Genomic DNA, 19525 nt, shown 5'->3' with positions numbered 1-19525 from the left:
TGATCCCCTTTCACCTGCCTTATTTATTCTAATGGTAGAACCCTTCAGCAGGGCCATAATTCAATCTCAATAGTTGGAGCTTTGGAAAGGCATTCAGTTTGGAGGAAATGATCTAGTAGTCAATCATTATCTCTTTGTAGATGATACATTGTTGTTTGGATCTGCAAACATTAATGAAGCCAAGCATATTAAGTATTTTCTAGACCAATATTCACTATTCTTAGGTTAGAAGGTTAGCATGATTAAATCTAAAATCTTCTTCTTCAACTCAACTCCACCTATTGCACAAAGGATTAAAAAGTTTCTGGGTTTGAGTAGGAAAAATTACCATCTACATATTTGGGTGTCCCCTTTTTCATGGGTAGTAGTAAAGCTTCTTATTGGAAAAATATAGTAGATAGAATTAAAGCTAGAACAATGGCTTGGAAGGTAAGATGGCTTTCTCTATCCAAGAAATTTCTTTTAGTTAAGTGTGTCTTATCAGCTATCCCAAATTATTACTTCTCTATATTATCAGCACCTAGGTTCATTATTAAGCAAATTTGAAGGCATTATTTAGGGTTTTTTATGGACGAAAAATATGTCAGGTAATAGTAAAATCCCTCTCATCTCATTAAAGGAAATGTCTTTAGAGAAGGATCAAGGTGGGATTAATCTTCCTAATTTGGCTTTAAGGAGTATTTCTTTTGGAAGAAAAATAGTTTGGTCTTTGTATGAGAAAGTAGAGGCTAAATGGTGTAGAATCTTACAGAGAATATATTTAGATTCTTCTGACCCCTCCAAAATTTTCACTATGGATCACTTGCCTAAAGGGTCAACTGTTTGGAACTTCTTGGTGGAATCTCGTGAAATCTCATGACTTGGTTGCTAGATATTTGACTTGGAAAATTAACAATGGTTTTAAGGCACTCTTTTGGCAGGATTCATGGAATGGCCTTCCTCCACTTTGTAATAATCAATCCTTTGACAATTGGATTACGATTTTTTGTTTTGAATGGGGCCCCTATGTAGTTGATTATTTTCAGTCTATTGATCTAATTTTTCAAGTAGGGTTACTTGGAAAAACCTAAACAAGTTACCAATTCCTTATCAAATCAAAAAAGAATTTGTTACTATATGTAATACAAGGACTATTTTAGTGTCTAATCTCCTAGATACACTGATCTTGGCCCCACACCAAGAGGGAAAATATTCAATAAAATTGGGTTATTTAGTTGCCAAGAACCTAGAAATTGGTACTAATTCATTTTGGGCATTCAAATTTTGTTGGAATCCAGTAATCTTACCTGCAAAGGCAGGTAATTTTGCTTGGTTAAATTTTAAAAAGAGAATTTCGACAAGAGAAAAGCTATCAAAATTAAATATTGTTCAGAATATGATATGTGTATTATGCATGGAGGAAGAGGAGAATGTTGATCACCTCTTTCTTCAATGTAAAATGGCATATCAATGCTGGATCTTTGTCCTTCAAAAACTAAATTTTAGTACGCCCCTTCCAAATACCTTATGGGATATGTTTCAAGATTGGCCAAGTCTGATTAACCACTCTTACTAATCGTGTATTTGGAAGTGTATCCCAACAATTGTTATTTGGGAAATTTGCTGGGAGAGGAATAAAAGGATTTTTTGAAAGAAACCTTCAACATTGGAAACTGTGTTGTCATCATTAGAAGTTGCAATGGGGGAAGTTGTGCTAGCCTATATCAAAAGAACTTCTAAACATCTTATAGTTACAGGGTGGGATATTGCTTTGGCTAATAGATGGACTTCTTTGCCTTCTCCATCTTATCAATTCATTACATCTAGTAGGCCTCATGAGAAAGTTAATAGAAAGTTTGTGAAATGGATCCCTCTTGTTAGGGGAGATTGCAAGTTAAATTTTGATGGCTACTCAAGAGGCAATCCTGGTGAATCGAGAGCTAGAGTGTGTATAAGAGATCATAATGGGTGAGTATTAGGTATATGGGCTCAAAACTTGCCAGGTGATACAAATAACAAAGTTGAAGCCATGGTACTCCTTGGTTTAGCACTGGCACTTTCAGTTAAACATAGTTAATATTCACATTGAGTGGGATTCTTTAGTGGTTATTAATTCATGTGTAAAGAAAAAATCAAAGAATTGGAAGTTTGGTTATATTCTAGAAAAAGATTGGACAATGATTGATAAATTTAAAGGGGTGTCCTTCTCTCATACCCTCACGGAGGGAAACCAAGTTGTGAATAATTTATCTAATATTGGTTGTGACTTGAAAACTAATGAGGCAAGTATTATAGGATTTATTCCTGCCAACTGTCCCACTTTATTTACCTTAATTCAGCAATAGAAAATCTTTTAATACTAGCTTGATCCCTTTATCATTTTATGATGGTTGCACAAAAAATATAAGTTTGGGTTCAGTATTCACCAAGCTACTCTTGGCTTAATGTTTACCGAGTTTGGTATTGACTGAGTTATTCCTAGCTAGTACTGACTGAGTTACTCTTGGATTAATGTTATCGAGTTTAGTATTAACTGAGTTACTCTTGGCTTAGGGTTTACCAAGTTCAGTATTGGTCAAGTTTTACTCTTGGATTATTGTTACTGAATTCATTATTGACCAAGTTAATCTTGGCCTAGTGTTTACCAAGTTTAGTATTGATTGAGTTCACTAAGTTTGAGTTCATTATTGACTGAGTCAACCTTGGCTCAATGCTTACTGACTAAGGTTGGGTTTATTATTGACCGAGTTACTCAAGGATTACTGAGCTATTCAGTTTAATAATTACTGAGTTACCCCAAGCATGGTATTGACCGACTTCTAGCCAGGCATTTGTTGAGTTAACAAGGAAGAGGCTCATGCCGAGTTATCTATTCGTAGTTTTTATTGAGTGCTCTTAGGTATGCTGACTGAGCTACTTGATCTTGCTGATTCGTGTCCATGTGGTGGTATGGTGTCCAAGTTTGTGAAGTTCTTAAAGAGGAATTGTAGTGGCACAGAGCTACTTTGATGTTCGAGGAGGTTCACATGTGTGAGATTATGTTGAAGTCATACTAAATCTTTTTGCACTATTTAGTATCATTTTTTGTTGTCATCACTGGAGTACTTTGTGTGGTTTTACATTTGGCAAGGTCAAATTTGCATTTAAGTTAAAAGTGTGTCTCAAGTTGATCATGGATGACACTAATAGATGATAATAAGGTTTTTTCCATTCCAGTACATATGGATGTAGAATATTCATTCTTTGTTCAATTTTGGGATTGTCAATCTTGCTCTTCATGCTATACAGTTGCAATTGGGCTTTGATGTAATGGCACCTTATTTATTACTCATATGGGAGCAAGTTTATCATACCTTTTGATTTTTTGGTGGGGTTTTATAGGCAATCAATGGATTTCCTTTTTTGATTTCTTCTTCCCTACTCCCCTTCATTGCCTTTTCAATTTCTAGAAAGTTGTTCTCAAAGGATGCTCGTATGAAATATGAGTCTTGTCATTAGTATCATATGAGAATCCTACCCAAAAATTACAAAATTTTCCTTCAACTGGTGGTAGCTGAAGATGCACTCTCTCATCCCTTGGATGATGAGATGTTGAATATTATGTTCATTCTGGTTTCTTCTTTGACCGTCATGCAATTTGGAATGTCATTGGGGAGGACTTCTTCTCTGCAACTTCTAGACAAGTGTTATATCCCTCAAATTTGGTCTCCATTTTTCTATCTAATGCTATGGATCTTCTTTAGTCAACATTGAGACTGGAAATCATTGCTTACAAGGTGGTAAGACCAAAATTTTGGGCTCAAAATAAACTTAACTGGGCTATGCAGATTTATGATTTGTGGTTTGGAGATGCCTTGATGGGAGGACTATTTTCAAGGACCATGCTCATGCAAAAACATGAAGTTTTGGTGACTTTCGAGCCACTACAGAAGGCATGTGAAAAGCACAACTCACGGTTCTTGAATAAGACCTTGCAAATCATGGAAAAAGCTCTAGGTTTTCAAATGACTGAAGATGTGAAGAAAATTGATTTTGCACTACTTGACATTTTAGGTCTTCCAATTTCTAATGCACATGCAGTATCTCCTCATAAGAAGATGCTTCTAGCTCCCTCAATTCAGATGGTTTGTGAAACTAGTGATCGGTCAGTTCCTTCTCTAAGTGTTGTTGGCTTGGGACATCTTGTCCAAAAACCCCAATTAGATCATCTCAAACCAATAGCCTAGGGGGGCATTTCTCATGTTGTTGTTGAAGGCTTGAGCTTAGGATGAGAGTTGGCTCTACTACCATGCTCTGATTTTGGCTAGAGTCACTCGATACAAATTGCTACAGAGGGTGTCGAGGATATGGAAGAAGAATAGTTTATCAGCATTCTTCTATTTTTTTGGACTTTTCTTCTAAACTTCAGGCATTGTTTGTAAAATGTTTGAAAATTTTGGTTGTTATGCCTATTGTTTCAATATGTTCGAAAATGCAAAACTTGATAAAGGCTGAATTTTAGTGAAATTATGTTTTTTTTCATCAATAAACTATGATTGTTAATATCAATGATTGTAATTTGTACATACTATGACAATGCTAGGTGTTCTTTACTAGTTCTTTCCCATTTGAGCTCTTGAACTAGTTTTAAATTTTATATATAAGTGGCTTGTCCACTTTGCCAAAAAAAAAAGATATTTAATGTAAACGTATAATTTTAAAAATTTAAAATTTAATCAAAATTTATAATATTAATAAAATTATATCATTTTTTATCTTTTTTTTAACTTTACTACACTATCTAATTAAGCAATTATAAATTATGTCAAATATGTTGATCTCACATTGGTTTTTACAACTGAGTGTCAACAAACTTAAGATATTTACTAAGTTCATGTCGAGCGAGTAATATATGCCAAGTATAATATGTATAGATGTCAAGTTGCAATGAGTGTTGAGTCACTAATGTGCCGAGTCAATCAAGTGCTGAGAAAATAGACAATGTCGAGTAACATAGAATGGACTTAGTTGTTTGTGATGGCACAAACAACTATGCAAACCATTTTTTTGCTGACTTATGGATAGATCTCGAAGCTAAGAAGATAAGATCAAATCTATTTGATTTTTCTATGCAATCAACATGCAACCAATCAAAAAATTGGAATGGTTATGCAGAAAAAAGGATGAATCTCATAAATAGATTCATACCTAACCCTAAGTCACAAAAAAAATTATAGGGAAGACAAAGCCCCATAATTCAAGAGTGTATGCGAGCAAAGAATAGAAGAAAAAAAAGGTGAATTGATTTGAAGGCATTCAAGGTGACTTAGAAGAAGGAAAGAATTGTAGAATTAGTTTGTAGAATAGAGGATCAGTGATACAACATTTTAAATATTAGATCAGAAAGGATCAAGATGGATAGAATTGAGATCTGAAATTAGTAGTACAAGATTGTAAGTTATCAGATCAAAACATTCTACTGTTACTTACTAATAACGGTATCAGCAGGATGAAATTCTTTGAACCAAGGTTGAGTTAATAGTCATTGTTAAATCCTTTAACAGGGTGACATTCCAAGTGAATGTTCAAAAATCCTTTAAACATGTACACTTCTACCAGGGTTTGAAATCCTTTAATAGGGTGGGACTTAACAGTCTCTTGTAAGCCTTTAATGGGGAAGGCCCTTCATAGGGTAGATCATGCTTCATGGTCAAACTTTGTAACCTTAACAAGTTACATTTTATTTCTATAGTAGTAAAAAAATTTGGGTGTCATCCCCACCCTATTTTTACCTTTTTATTTGGAGATTTTTTGGGTAATCATATCTAGTGTCAAGTGTTTGTGTGGATTCATTTACTTTACATGTTATTCCATTATGTTAATGCATGTATTGTTTGAAGTTAAAAGTTTTATTGGTTAAAGATTGGTGCTTATAATTCACCCCCCCACCCCCCCTCCTCTCACAAGTATATGTTTTCCATTTGTAATTCTAACAATTGGTATTAGAGCTAAGTTATAATCAAGAGAAGCCTTACAACTTAGAGAAAAGATCTTGATATGGAGGTCTACAAACTGGGAAAGATCACAGAGAACCAAGGAATTGAGATCCATCTTATTCTACATTCACTGGATGAAGCTAGAGAAGAATTGAGGGAATCCTTAAAGAGAAGAAAAGAGATGTCCATTGTAGAAAATGACACACAATACAAAGAGATTGACACCACCAAGTTCTTTGCTAATAAAGACTCAAATGAGTTTGATGCAGCAATAGTGAATCTAATAGAGAAGAACAGAGCACAAGCAAAAGAAATTAGAAATCTCAAGATTGACCAAGAATCACAAGCCATGATTCTATGTGAAGTGACTGAACAAAAGAAGAGAGCCATTGAAGACAAGGTCATGATAGAAGAAGAAAAAAGAAACCAAGCCAACCGATTGGAAGAGAAGTAAACTAAGCTTGCTAGAATCTCCAACATGCAATTATATACCCTAAGCCAGATGATGAATTCTCTTCATGAGTTGAATGTCAAAGACATTGAGATCACCACACTAAAGTTGTAGAATGAACAACTGCAAAATGATCTAAGAAGAGAAAGAGAGATTGTTGAGAGCTTGAACAAGCCAAATGAAGCCATCAAGTACTTTGATTGAAATCTCCAAGATCCAACAATGACACATCAAGACTAGGCTATACCAGCACTGAAGAAGGAGAATCATCCAAGATTGTTGAAGAAAGGAATGATAAAGATAAGAACTCCAAACCCACTTGTCATTTTTGTGGTAAGAAGGGACATACTACTAATGTGTGTAGAAGTAAGAATGTAAATCAATGTGGCAAACCTAAAAACATGGGTCACTGTCATAAGTGTAATAAACAAGGTCATCAAACACATGAATGCAAGCCAAGAACCATGCATGCACCAAGATTTGAAGGTTATTACTACAATATCAAAAGTATGGACATAAATCCTTTGAGTGTAGATCTAAGCCCATGTGTTCACCAAACAAACTAGAAAATGGAAGAATTCATGGACACTTCTATAATTGGGACTACAATACTAGGCAGAGTTGTCACTACTATCAAGAGTATGGACACATCCCTAAGAACTGCATAAGTACACACTCCAATGGTAACTACAATAGATGGTTGAGTCAAATCACATGCTTTAGCTATTTGAAGAATAGTCATATCAGTAAGTATTACCCAACAAGGTCAAAGGCACCCAATTTTGAGTTCAACAAAGGAAAAGGAAAGATGGATGTTGAACACATCAAAGGAGAGATGAACAAAACATTGAAGAAAAGAGATGGAAGAAGCACATCAAATAAAGGGATCACTTCACCTAATAGTTCAAGTGGTCACACCTCATCAAACTAAGCAAAGGGAGGTATGAGGGACTAATATTTAAATTCTTTATCATACATTAGTTCCAAGATAATTTATTACTAAAAAGGATAAATTAACATGAATAAAGATGCAAGTCAAATTTAAGGTCAAATCTTCAAGTTTTTACATTACTACCAAGTGTGAAAAGTCCACTTCAGATGCTGAGTAAATGCTAGTAAGTGTCAAGTTGTCAACCAAAGCTAGTTGGATCCAGGTGAGTAGTCATTGTCAAGTAAAGGTAAGATCAATAGCTATCGCGTGAAGGGAAATCTTTATGGATACTGAGTAAAACAGAAATCATATTAGAGATGAGCTTATAGTTGTACATGCACCATGCAATAAATGTGATGTTTTGAAAGGTATAAGGCCAATTTTTGCCCATTTTTGTCATTTCAAATTTAGAGCAAGAGAGAAAAGAGTGAAGAAGTGATCTATGAACCAGTTTGAAGCATTTGCAAGGATCACAGCAGAGATCAAGCATCAGTTCATTGATCTTAAAGGTATTCTTCACATGCCAAGTTACATAGTTTCAATTTGTTAAAACCCTAGTTCACAATATGGCATCTAGTTCAAAAAAAAGTGAAGGAAAAAGAGACTTTTGAATTCCACTTGGTTAGCAAAAAATTCAAAAAACCTAATTTTAAGGCCATACCAAACATTGCCTACAAACAGGATCCTTCAGGCATGCTATCAATGATTCTGCCTAAGGTCGTAATGGTGCAAGACATAAGGAAGTGCTATAACTACAAGGTAGGAGGTATTAGAGACATGGAAATATGATAGTATTATGACAAATTGTGTGAAAATAGGATATTGAAGGAAGATTTAAAATTGTGGAGAGAAAGAGCTTAACCCATGCCCTAGAATTCCCCACTATATTCAAAACATAGTGGATCAAAATATTTCTTAGCAAAATACATGATGGATTCTTATGGTTAAAGGGTGGACCCATTAAAATCATGAAGAAAATTTTACCTTAGGTTATTGGTTACCCAACCCTAGATCAGCCCAAGACCCTAAGAAGCAACCCAAAAGAGGTGATTGAGAAAAACATAGGAGATCAATGGAACAAGCGTAGAATGACCATTAACACCATCATAGACTCTCTTCTTAACTTTTCCATTAGAGTCATTTCACATAAATTTTATCAATCAAGTAGACTAAATAGTGTTCCATGTATAGCAATAGATGTGGGCTATAAGATTGTTAAGAAAGATCAAACTTATGATCTTGTAGAACTCTAAATGCAACAGATAATGGAGAATCTGGGAGAAATAAGAAATTCTAAAAGTGCTCAATGAAAGTTTGGTTCAATAGGTATATATATTTTTCTATGTGTAAAATGAGTTCCCATCTTTTGGAAAATTAGGATGGAAGAACAATAGGTCAGTTTCTATGAAAATCAATGAGTATATTAAACAAATGGGAGACAATTTTGAGTCAGTAATGACTAGCTATTTTGAAGACTTCAAGAAGTCCATGAAATAGAGGTTAAGAATTCATGTTTCCCTAGTAGAGAAATATTACAATGATATTTGTTTCCTTTTAGACATTGAATACACTTACATTCAGGCTGCAGTACCTAGAGTTAGATGGTTAAGGCCTCTAGGATATGAAATCAACATTGATGAAGCTTCATCTGCTATCACTATACTTCTAGTAGAGGAAATAGACAAAAGTGCCAAAAAATTTGGTAACTATGATGTTGTGAAATCTAAGGTTGAAATGGAATTGAAAATAACCTCAACCTTGAAAAAGAAAGATAAAATGGGGAGGAAGCTAAAGGCTAAGTTTGGAGAAGGTGCAGGAGACAATGATGAAGATAATGATGAAGAAGATGAAGAGGAAGAAGAGATGCAAGGACAAGAACTTCTTGCTTTAACCTAAGCCATGGATGAAGATCAGGGAGAAGACGGTGTCAAGGAAGAAGAAGCTGAGGAAGCACTAGCCAAACTAGAACCAAAGAAAAGAAAAGCTAAAACATAGTTTGTTGCACAAACAAAGGCAAAGAAGATTGCAAAACCAAGCACAACAAAGCCTACAACTCCAGCAATAAGAGCTAGTACAAGTGAAACTACTCAAAAAGCCAAAGAGCAGGAAAAGGAGAAGAAAAAGACTACTGAACAAAAAGGTCATGTGTAGAAGAAACCAAGAAGAAAATACATTGCACAGCCAAAGGCAAAGGATGAGAAGACTAAGTCAGTTTAGAGTGGTAAGCCATGCTCCCAAATCTTATCTTGAAAACATTTGTGATAATGTGAGGGATAATGCAGATTTAATAAGATTGAAAAACATTGAATTTGGAAAACTTGGTAGAGAAGACAAAAATATGTTAGAAGAGTCAGTATATGCCATGATGGTAAAATTCAAGAACACTCCTCATGAATTGGATAGTACAAAGCCTAAGGGATTATATACAATTATTGAGAATAACTGGCATTACTACCTAAAAATGGAGAAAGAAATAAGGGAATCAACCCTAGCATAGGTGATGCTAGAGTTGACAAGGGGGAAAATCACCAAGGAAAATAAGAAACATGGCAATAAATTTTCACCCAAGTACAAGGCATTCAACATTCTCCAAAATAACATTGAAGATATTGTAAAGAAATCCATTCTAATGTGGAAATTAATATATGGCTTGACCATTGTCAAAGTAGGAGAGGAGGACCCCTTTGAGGGAGGAAATGATGGAGAAGATGAGGATGATGACAAGGAAGAAGAAATAGAAAAGGAAAATGAAGATACCACTGTGGAGGAGGCACAATAGAAGAAAGACGAAATGACAATCACTTATGAGTAGCAAATAGAACAGAGTGTGCAAGACACACAACTGCCAGCATTAAGCCCTCCACATGACACAAAAACACCTACAAACACCATAACAATGAAAGATGTTCCTAATAGCTCGATTCAAAACATCAATCCATTAACTATAGAGGATCTAGAGAAGATCCTTGACCAATCCACACTACAAGCTAGATTGTGTGATAATCTTGTATTGGTCAGTGTGGATGAACTATAGAAAGAAATAGCTGACATTACTAGGAATAAGGTGAACACACAAGAACCACCTTCTTCCATCCCTACAGCTACTAGTGGTCAACCTCTAGTGCAAACATCAAATGATTCATCTGTAAAGGTTGACACTACAATAAAAGTTATCATGGTTGAACAATAGAATCAGACTGTAGAAATAAGAGATCCTAAAAATGAAAAAATAGGATAGACACATGTTTCTATACATGATGCACAAACTCAGGGTGCAACTCAAATAATTTTGATTGATCAAGGTAGATCTAATGAAGAAAAGGACATACTAAAGGAGAAGAAGCAAGAATCCATACAAATATTGGTAAATTTACCAACAACTGGCACTCCTACCAAAGTCCTTTAAAATCTGAGCACTAATGCAATACCACTTCAGATTTCAACACTAGGCTTGAGCTCAAAAAGGGTTGCAAAGGTACTTCACTATGGTGATGCACTTTTAGATGAAGAAATAGTGATACCAAAATATGACTATGTAACCATGACATTACAATAAATAAATATAAAGCAAGAGGCATTGGAGAGAAAGAAGAATCAAGAAATACTCAAGAAAGAGTACAAACAAAGGCAAGCACTTCATGAGATCAAAGACATTTTTTTAGATGCTTTCAGCTTGCAAACACCTGATGAATCCAAGCCCTTATTAGAACAACTATAAAAAATTGTGGAATAGGTGACTAATGAAGACCAAGATACTAATGCAAAATTTATGGAATGAGCTGAAAAGGAATTTCAAGTCAAATTTAATGAGAAAAGATCAAGTGAAATAGCACTATCACAAGTGGAATTGGCTACCAAAATTGTAAAAGTGAAGAAGGTACTTTGGAACATTCTCATTGTACACAAAATTGTATGATCCCACACTCTTCACACAAGAAATGAGCCATAGGATTCTAAGTCTAGAAAGAAACTTGAAGATATCAGGTATGCAATTGCCACAAAACCTAGCTCAAAGTGAGAAGCATTTCCATTCAGTGCTCCATACACAAAAGGAACTAGTTGTGGTAATAGAAGAAGAGGCTAAAATAAGAGCCAAGTTGCTTAATATTCAAGCTTCCCTTACTCCTCATGTGGAAATACTCCAAAAAGAACTAGCCTATGTTGAAATAGTATTCAAGAAAGATCCTAATCTTTCAAATTTGGACAGACTAGTTCACCTTACAACAGAGATAGCCATCCAAATCAAATACTTAGATGTTGCAATAGACAACTGGGATGCTGCTCTAAAGATTGTAATGGAAGTCAAAAAGAATTTTTTGGACAAATACACAATCAATGTATAGAACCTTTGACAAGTTTCAAAAAGGGGGAAAAAATATGAAAAAGGTGAAAGCAAACAAAGGGGGAGCAAACACCAAAAGAGCATAAACAAAGTATATTAGATAGATAAAGAGTATCAACACTTGAGGCAAATCTACTCAAAAGAAAAGAGATTCTGGATATAGAAAAGGAACATTAACTCAAGGGGAGTTACAAAATATTGAGGTATATAGTCTATTACAGAATTTTGAAACATTTTGAAGTTTTGTATACATGCTAAACTATAAATATATTATACTCGAGAAGATTAGATGTGTTATGTACAGTTAAGTTTTTTTGACACTCATGTCAAAGGGGGAGATTGTTGATCTCATATTGGTTTTGATAACTGAGTGTCAACACACTTAAGATATTTACTATGTTCATGCCGAGTAAGTAATATATGTCGAGTATAATATGTATAGATGCCAAATTGTAATGAGTGTCGAGTCACCCGTGTGCCAAGTCAATCAAGTGTCAAGAAAATAGATAGTTTCGAGCAAGTTCAAGTGCCAAATGAATAGTTGATGCCGAGCAAGTTCAAGTGCCCAGTCAAACTAAATTACAGTAAGTGTTGAGCATCAATATTATCAAGTGTTGAGTAATACATAATGGACCTAGTTGTTTGTGATGGCACAAAAAACTAGGTAAACCATTTTTTTGCCAACTCATGGATAGATCTCAAAGCTAAGAATATAAGATCAAATCTATTTGGTTTTTCTATGCAATCAAAATGTAACTAATCAAAAAATTGGAATGGTTAAGTGGCAAAAAGTATGAATCTCAATCGTAGATTCATACCTAACCCTAAGTCACAAAAATATTTATAAGGAAGATGAAGCCCTATAATTCAAGAGTGTATGTCAGCAAAGAATAGAAGAAAAAAAAGGTGAATTGATTTGAAGGCATTCACGGTGACTTAGAAGAAGGAAATAATTGCAAATTAGTTTGTAGAATAGAGGATCAACAATAGAACATTTTAAATATTAGATCCAAAAGGATCAAGATCTAAAATCAGCAATACAAGATTTTAAGTTATCTCATCAAAACATTTTACTATTACTTTCTAACAACAGTATCAGCAGGATGAAATCCTTTAGACTAAGGTTGACTTAACAGTCGTTGTAAAATCCTTTAACAAGGTAACATTCCAAGTGAATGTTCAAAAATCCTTTAAACGGGTACACTTCTAGTAGGGTGTGAAATCATTTAACAAGGTGGGACTTAATAGTCTCTTATAAGCCTTCAATAGGGTAGGCCTTTCACAGGGCAAATCATGTTTCATGGTCAAACTTTGTAACCTTAACAAGTTACATTTTATTGCTGCAGTAGTAAAAAGTTGTGGGTGTCATCCCCACCCCAGTTTTACCTTCTTATTTGGAGGGTTTCTGGGTAATCATATCTAGTGTCAAGTGTTTGTGTGGAGGCATTTACTTTACATGTTATTTCATTATATTAATGCATGTATTGTTTGAAGTTAAAAGTTTTATTGGTTAAAGATTAGTACTTCTGATTCACTTCCCCCCCCCCCTCCCACCTCTCCAAAGTATATGTTTCTCATTTGTAATTCCAACAAAATATATGCCACTATGTGACACTTGTTAAGTTATAAGATATTTAATAAAATTATAGATCTTTTAGAAAACAAAAAAATGGACAAATTAACACTCTTTTTCAAAAAAAATAGTTATAAATAAGTCCAATAGAATATCTTTACATGGTCTTTGTATAAACCATCTGTCTTTGTACCTGGACCATCCCTTCATGTCGAAAAATGTATCCTTAACATTTGCCTTTTATTAAGCATTATTATGTTATACAGATCACCTATTTAGGTTGAATCAAACTATTACACTACTGGAGAGATAAGGGATATGGATTCACTCACCTTAAATCATCCTATTTATTATTCAAATATTTAATAATAATTTGATACTTCATCAATAACAAAAAGAGGTGAATATTATCCATTTTTATTAGTTAAATTAATTTATCTATAATAGAATAGATAATGATTAAAAATAAGAAAATATGATTATTTATAATATCAAAGTAATTTTTTTCTCTCCTATAAAGAAACTATCATAGACAAAAATATTTGAAAAAATGTCTTACTGATTGTTGATTCTCTATCTTTCATTATTTTTTTTTTATATTTTACTAAAAATAGTTTCTATCTAGTCATAATAATTATGTCTCTCCTTAAAAATATTATTGTGAGAGATCTTCTCATGAATCACTATCATATGGATAGCTTATTGAATAAGTTGTGTCAAAATCTATTTATATAATATTTAACTTATCAAGATAGGCCATGTAGACACCTAAATTTGATTACACTATTTTAGTAATCCTATTTAGTTATCTAAAAAGGCATCATCAATTAAATTTCTATTTAATTAATCCTTTGTCATCCCCTAGTTGATTAATTTAATTAATCATCTATAGTCCTAATTGATAAATCAAATAATCTATTATTTATCAATTAAATCCTATTCTTCTATCTAATTCCAAAAATCCCCATTTATTAAAATAAATCTATTTGATAAATGAAATCCTCAAATTCAAAAACCCCTAACCTATCCCTAGTCCTCCATTTAGCCTAATCCACCCCATCCACCCATACTAACCAAGCTTAGCCACTAACTCACCCACCCTCATTAATGCCATCCACTTGCACATCTCTGACATCTCTAATCTAATCCTAAACCCAAGCCTAATCCACCCCTTAATGTTGTCACATTCCCTAAACAAGGTTAAGACTTTCCTAATCCAATCCAAAGTCTCCCCTCAAAAATCCCAACACCAAGTCATGAGTGCTCTTACAAACCATAAAAGACTCTTACAAGCCCACTCATGACTCTTACATCCATCTTCCACACTCTTCCCTCTTCCACACTCATTCTTCTTACATCTCTCTTACATACTCAACCCCACTCATCATGCCTTTAACCAACCCTTTACCCTACCCTCTCACACTCATCCTCCTTGTGACAAGTGTCACCTTCCCATTGGTGCTAAACAAGCACAATCCATGTGCTCTCCTTTGAGTGCATCCTATCCCTCCTTAAGCCTTCATCCATCCTTGCATCTAAGCCCTCCATCCCTCTACCCCTTAGCCTATAAATTGAATCCCATCCCAAGCCATTTTATCAACAATCTTTGAGCTAAAGTTACCATGCCCTTTTGAGAGCCAAAAGCCATACCCATACCCTTATAATGCCAAATTGAGAGCTCACAAAGCTACCAATTTGCTATTATCCATCTCCACCATTGAAGAAACTTTGAGCATTTGAGCATACATCCACATCAAAGGACACATCTACAAAATCAAGGAAGCATGGAGTGTTTCCTTTTTTGGGTTTGCATTCGTTAATTGTTTCTTTTGTCTAATCTCATATGTGAATATAGTTTTAGTTTGTGAATGTTTGCTTTAATGTTAATGTTCTTTACACACTAAGATTCTTGTTCTAAATTTTGGCACGCCTGGTGGGACCTTGCTATGGGTCATTTAATCATCCATTTTCATCTATATGTTATTTTTCTAACCATCTAATGATTGTTGTTGTTTGAGTGTGTTGTAGGGTGTTTTTCTTGTTTTTGCAGGTTAAAGAATGCACTTAAGAAGAAGAGATACCCTCAAAAATCCAAAAACAACCAAAAAAATAAAAAATTCTAGAAAAAACCCACGTCTGTCGGTTCACTTCGCGCAGTGTCGTCTCCGCAGTTTGGCGTCTACGCCTGCAAATTGTCATCTTCACAGGCTACTTTGTCGTATGCACATCCTCAACCGTCGTCTCCACAGATCTGCATCTCCGCCAGCTACTTTGTCATCTCTGCAACATGTTATGTCGCCTCCACCATCAACAACCCAAATCGTCGTTTGTGAAAAGCCGTGTCTGCGCAAATCGATGTCTTCGCCGTCGCCAATCCAAATCGTCGTTTGCAAAAATCCACGTCTGCGCAAATCAGCATCTCTGCTTGTCACCTATTTTTTGCGCCGCAAATCTGTTCTGTCGTCTTCGAATACTAGCGTCTCTGTATTTCAACGTCTTCGCAGTTTGGCGTCTACGCTTGATGAACTATCGTCTTCACCTGTCACTGTTGCACTTTTGCTTTAAAACAGCAAAAAAAGTTTTTAAAAAATTTTCCATAGTTAAGCTCTCATTTTTGAAGATTTTGGCTAACTAACTAAATTGCTTTTTTTTTGTCTCATTGCAGGTTGGAGCACATATGGAACCACTAACCATGTTTCTTGCAGGTTTTCATGTTGCTAAAAAATGAACTTGAATGGTTAAACACATTTTCCATTGAATGAATGTTGCTCAAAACACACTCTTGAATGCCATGGATTAAAATCAACTTTTCTTGGAATGCATGCTTAAAACAAAAAATCCAATCTTGAATGTCAAGGATCAATTAACCATTGCAATATCAAAAACTTCATTTGGAGCTTCTAAAATTGAACAAAACAAATCTCTTTTTTCACATGCAATTTAGGTAAAGTTTGATTTTTGGATATTTAAGAAACTTTGTTAAGTTAAAATACAAATTTGCAAAAATCAATTTGAGTAGTTCCTTGGACTCACCTCTTTTCTAATCACCCATCAAATATTAACCATTGGTTGCAATCTCAGCGCCATTTATGGGGATGGGTCTACTTGAAAAAGGTGTTAAATGTTCCATAATCTAACTCACTCACTTGGTCTTTGAACGTTTGCCTTAACTTTATCAAAATTCTTAAATGGCCAAAACTCTAGATTAAATCGATCACACTTCAAGTTTGGGCACTAAAATTGAACAACAACTGACGTGGAGAGCCTCTGGGTGCGTGCTTGAAATTGAATCTCACACACTTTTGTTTTGGGCTTAAAATAAACTCACACTCAATCTTGAATGCATTAAAGAAAATTAATCGATACTTGACGTGGAGGGCCTCTGGGCATGCGAGTTTTCTTTTGTTGACCCTAACTCTTCTTATTATTTGCATTCTTCGATCGATTTACTTTTGTTGGCACTTCAAGTTGGAATTGAATATTGTCTCTTAAACATGAGTGCTTGCAAAGTCTAGATTAGCACACATAAGAGTCAGTTGGTAAAAGAACAAGCGTGTTTTTTAGCCCAAGGTCATCCAAGTCTTCTCTCCCCTTGTCGTCTTTCGAGGCCATCTTGGGTGCATAAGATTAGGATCCAAAACCTTGTTTCTTTTTAGGAGGCCTGCTTGGAAATTTCATTACCCCTTGGACGACCTCAACTCCAATGTTTTGGCGGAGTACAAGAATCGACAGGTGAATCGAAAGACACCTCTCTTGGGATCAAGATTTTGCCATTCGAGCTAAGCCTCAAGGAACTTTATACCCTTGAGAAGTGAAAGAGGAGAAGTGGGTTAACGCTCCTCTCGGCTGTGTGACATCCTTTTGGTCTCATCTACGGATTTGGGCCTCACATACCTTGCATATATTGAGGACTCCCTAGCTAAACCAACTATCAGCCTTGCAAAAAACCATCTAGGATGTTAATGTGTTTAGAGTGACTGGTCGAAACATTTGTAGAACATACACACTCCTCGGCACAGGTATCACATTCTGAGAACCACAAACTTCTATCTGGGTATTCCTATCTATTTCTTGTTTTTATTTTACTTGTTGATTGAATGTTTGCCAAACTTGGTCAATCCTAGCTTAGGGCACACTTAACGTAGTCACTGCCTATTTTAGAAGTTGAACAAGTTGAAGCAAAACAACTAAGATTTCTCAAAAGCCAAACAAATTTAGGAATTTATGTTGGAACAACCCAAACCCAAATAGAAGTTTCACAAGGTCAAACTCAAGCCATCTCTAGCATACCAAGAACTTTCAGCCAAGAGAAAAGAAATAACACCAAGCCCATGAATTGCCAAACTCCACAAAGAAAAGGACAAAGCTACCGACGAAGCACTTCAAGAGGCCTGGTTAGAGCGCAACATCAAATTTAGCCAACATCCAGGAGTTAATCCTGCTTATGCCTTACCAACTAGGCATGATTTCTATGATTAGACACCCTTGTTTCTCCACATCTTCTTAGATAAGCTTCACTTTAGAGTCATCTTTGTAGAAAAGCCAGCCATCTTAGGTTATCCCCTTAAGCATTATTAGCTCATCCATCTCATTTAGAATCAAACCATCTAGCCAGCAATCCAAAATCTTCGCATCCAAGCTTTCAAAATTATTGTCACCTTACTAAAAGTTTGCCATTCCTAAAATCTTCCAAATCCACCAATCTCACCAAGGTTATCCCTTTCACAGAGCTTTTTCTAGGGTAATCTAGCTTTGTCACTTGTTATCCCTCATCACCTTGAGCTAAAGGTTGGGATCCACAAGTGCTCAATCTCGTGTTCTTCCTAAAGGATCATCAGTCTATCCTTAAGTTGACACAATCACCACCAAGCTTGCACATAGGAAAGCAGACCTTTTGTGCTTTGACAACATATCTTTGAAGTTAGAATCCCCAACCCAATCCTCCTTAGGTTTTGTCATATAGCTTTGCCTCAACCTAGGAAATCATTTGCATAGAGAAGCCTTCCCCCTTTTGCATCCATCAGCATTATTGCATCTCATCCCTAGGAGCATTTTTCATGCCACCCGTCACTCGCTTAGCCAAGAAGAAAGAAACAATGGAGCCCTATCATTTGGTTCGAATAGCCTCACCCCCCTTGAGCACTCAGCAATCCTTCAGCCTAGAGAAAGCTATGCCATCACCTACTGACATTGAAGCTTTCATGAACCAACCAGGAAATGCAGTATTAGTAAATGCCATTATAGACAAGAACAAAGAGACAATCATGGCTAATTTTTGAAGGGACAATGTAGGAACCTTTGACTTTGGAAGACCCCCTCCATTATCAGATCCATCTCACCCGTTGTTTGGGCAGTTGCCACCACCCATAGGCTCTTATCATCCAAATTATCCTCAATATATGCCAAAAGAAGAGCCTCCAACCAATCCATATGACCCAACAAACACAAACATACCATCATCCACCCAAGTTGAAATCTCCATGCCACAAGCCAACCCAGCCACCACCACTCCATCCTTGGTTCATACCTCTCCGCTCCAAACCCCCTTTACCCAAAACACCTCACTGTTCACCCCCTTCACTATTGTTGGTGCTCCCCAACCCAGCCTTCCAAATCCACAAGCTACTACCCTCACTCCACAAAGCTATCAAATCCCACAAGCTACTACCAATTTTTTGCCAAGCTCCCAAGTGACCCCGGCCCCTGCCACCACTCTACCAAGCTTCCAAATCCAGCCACAAAGCTATCAAACCCCATCAGTTCCACTCCCAAGCTTTCAATTCCCACCACCTCCACCACCAACTAATCCATTACCTCCAATTACCAACTACTTTTCAATGCCACTTCTAGGAGGTAATCCACCACCCCAGCCAACCACCAATTATTTGTAGATACCATCCCAAATGGCGGCACAACCCACATATATTGGTCAAACCCCACAAGCCCCCCGATCCTTTCCCCAAGCCTCACAAGCATCTTATACCTTACCTCCACAAAGCAATCCATTTATCCCACAGCCAGCTTATGTTCCTCAATCCCAACCTTAAATCCCATATCAACAACAAGCCTCGCAGCACATGCAACAATATGTGCCACCTCCCCCTCAGCAACCCGTCATCCACCATGCAGCTGCCCAAACAATGTACAATCCCTATCAGAAAATCCCTCATAGCCATCCATATTCAGTGGCCCCATCCAGCACATACCTACCTCAAGGCACTCCTACATTGGGGGCACCCCAGCCGTCACCTATCAATTCAGAATGGGAGCAAAT

The sequence above is a fragment of the Cupressus sempervirens genome, chromosome 9 (genome assembly GCF_028749045.1).
Source record: "Cupressus sempervirens isolate cs-2001-9-10 chromosome 9, ASM2874904v1, whole genome shotgun sequence".
Taxonomy (NCBI): Eukaryota; Viridiplantae; Streptophyta; class Pinopsida; order Cupressales; family Cupressaceae; genus Cupressus; species Cupressus sempervirens.
This window is presented reverse-complemented; position numbering follows the sequence as displayed.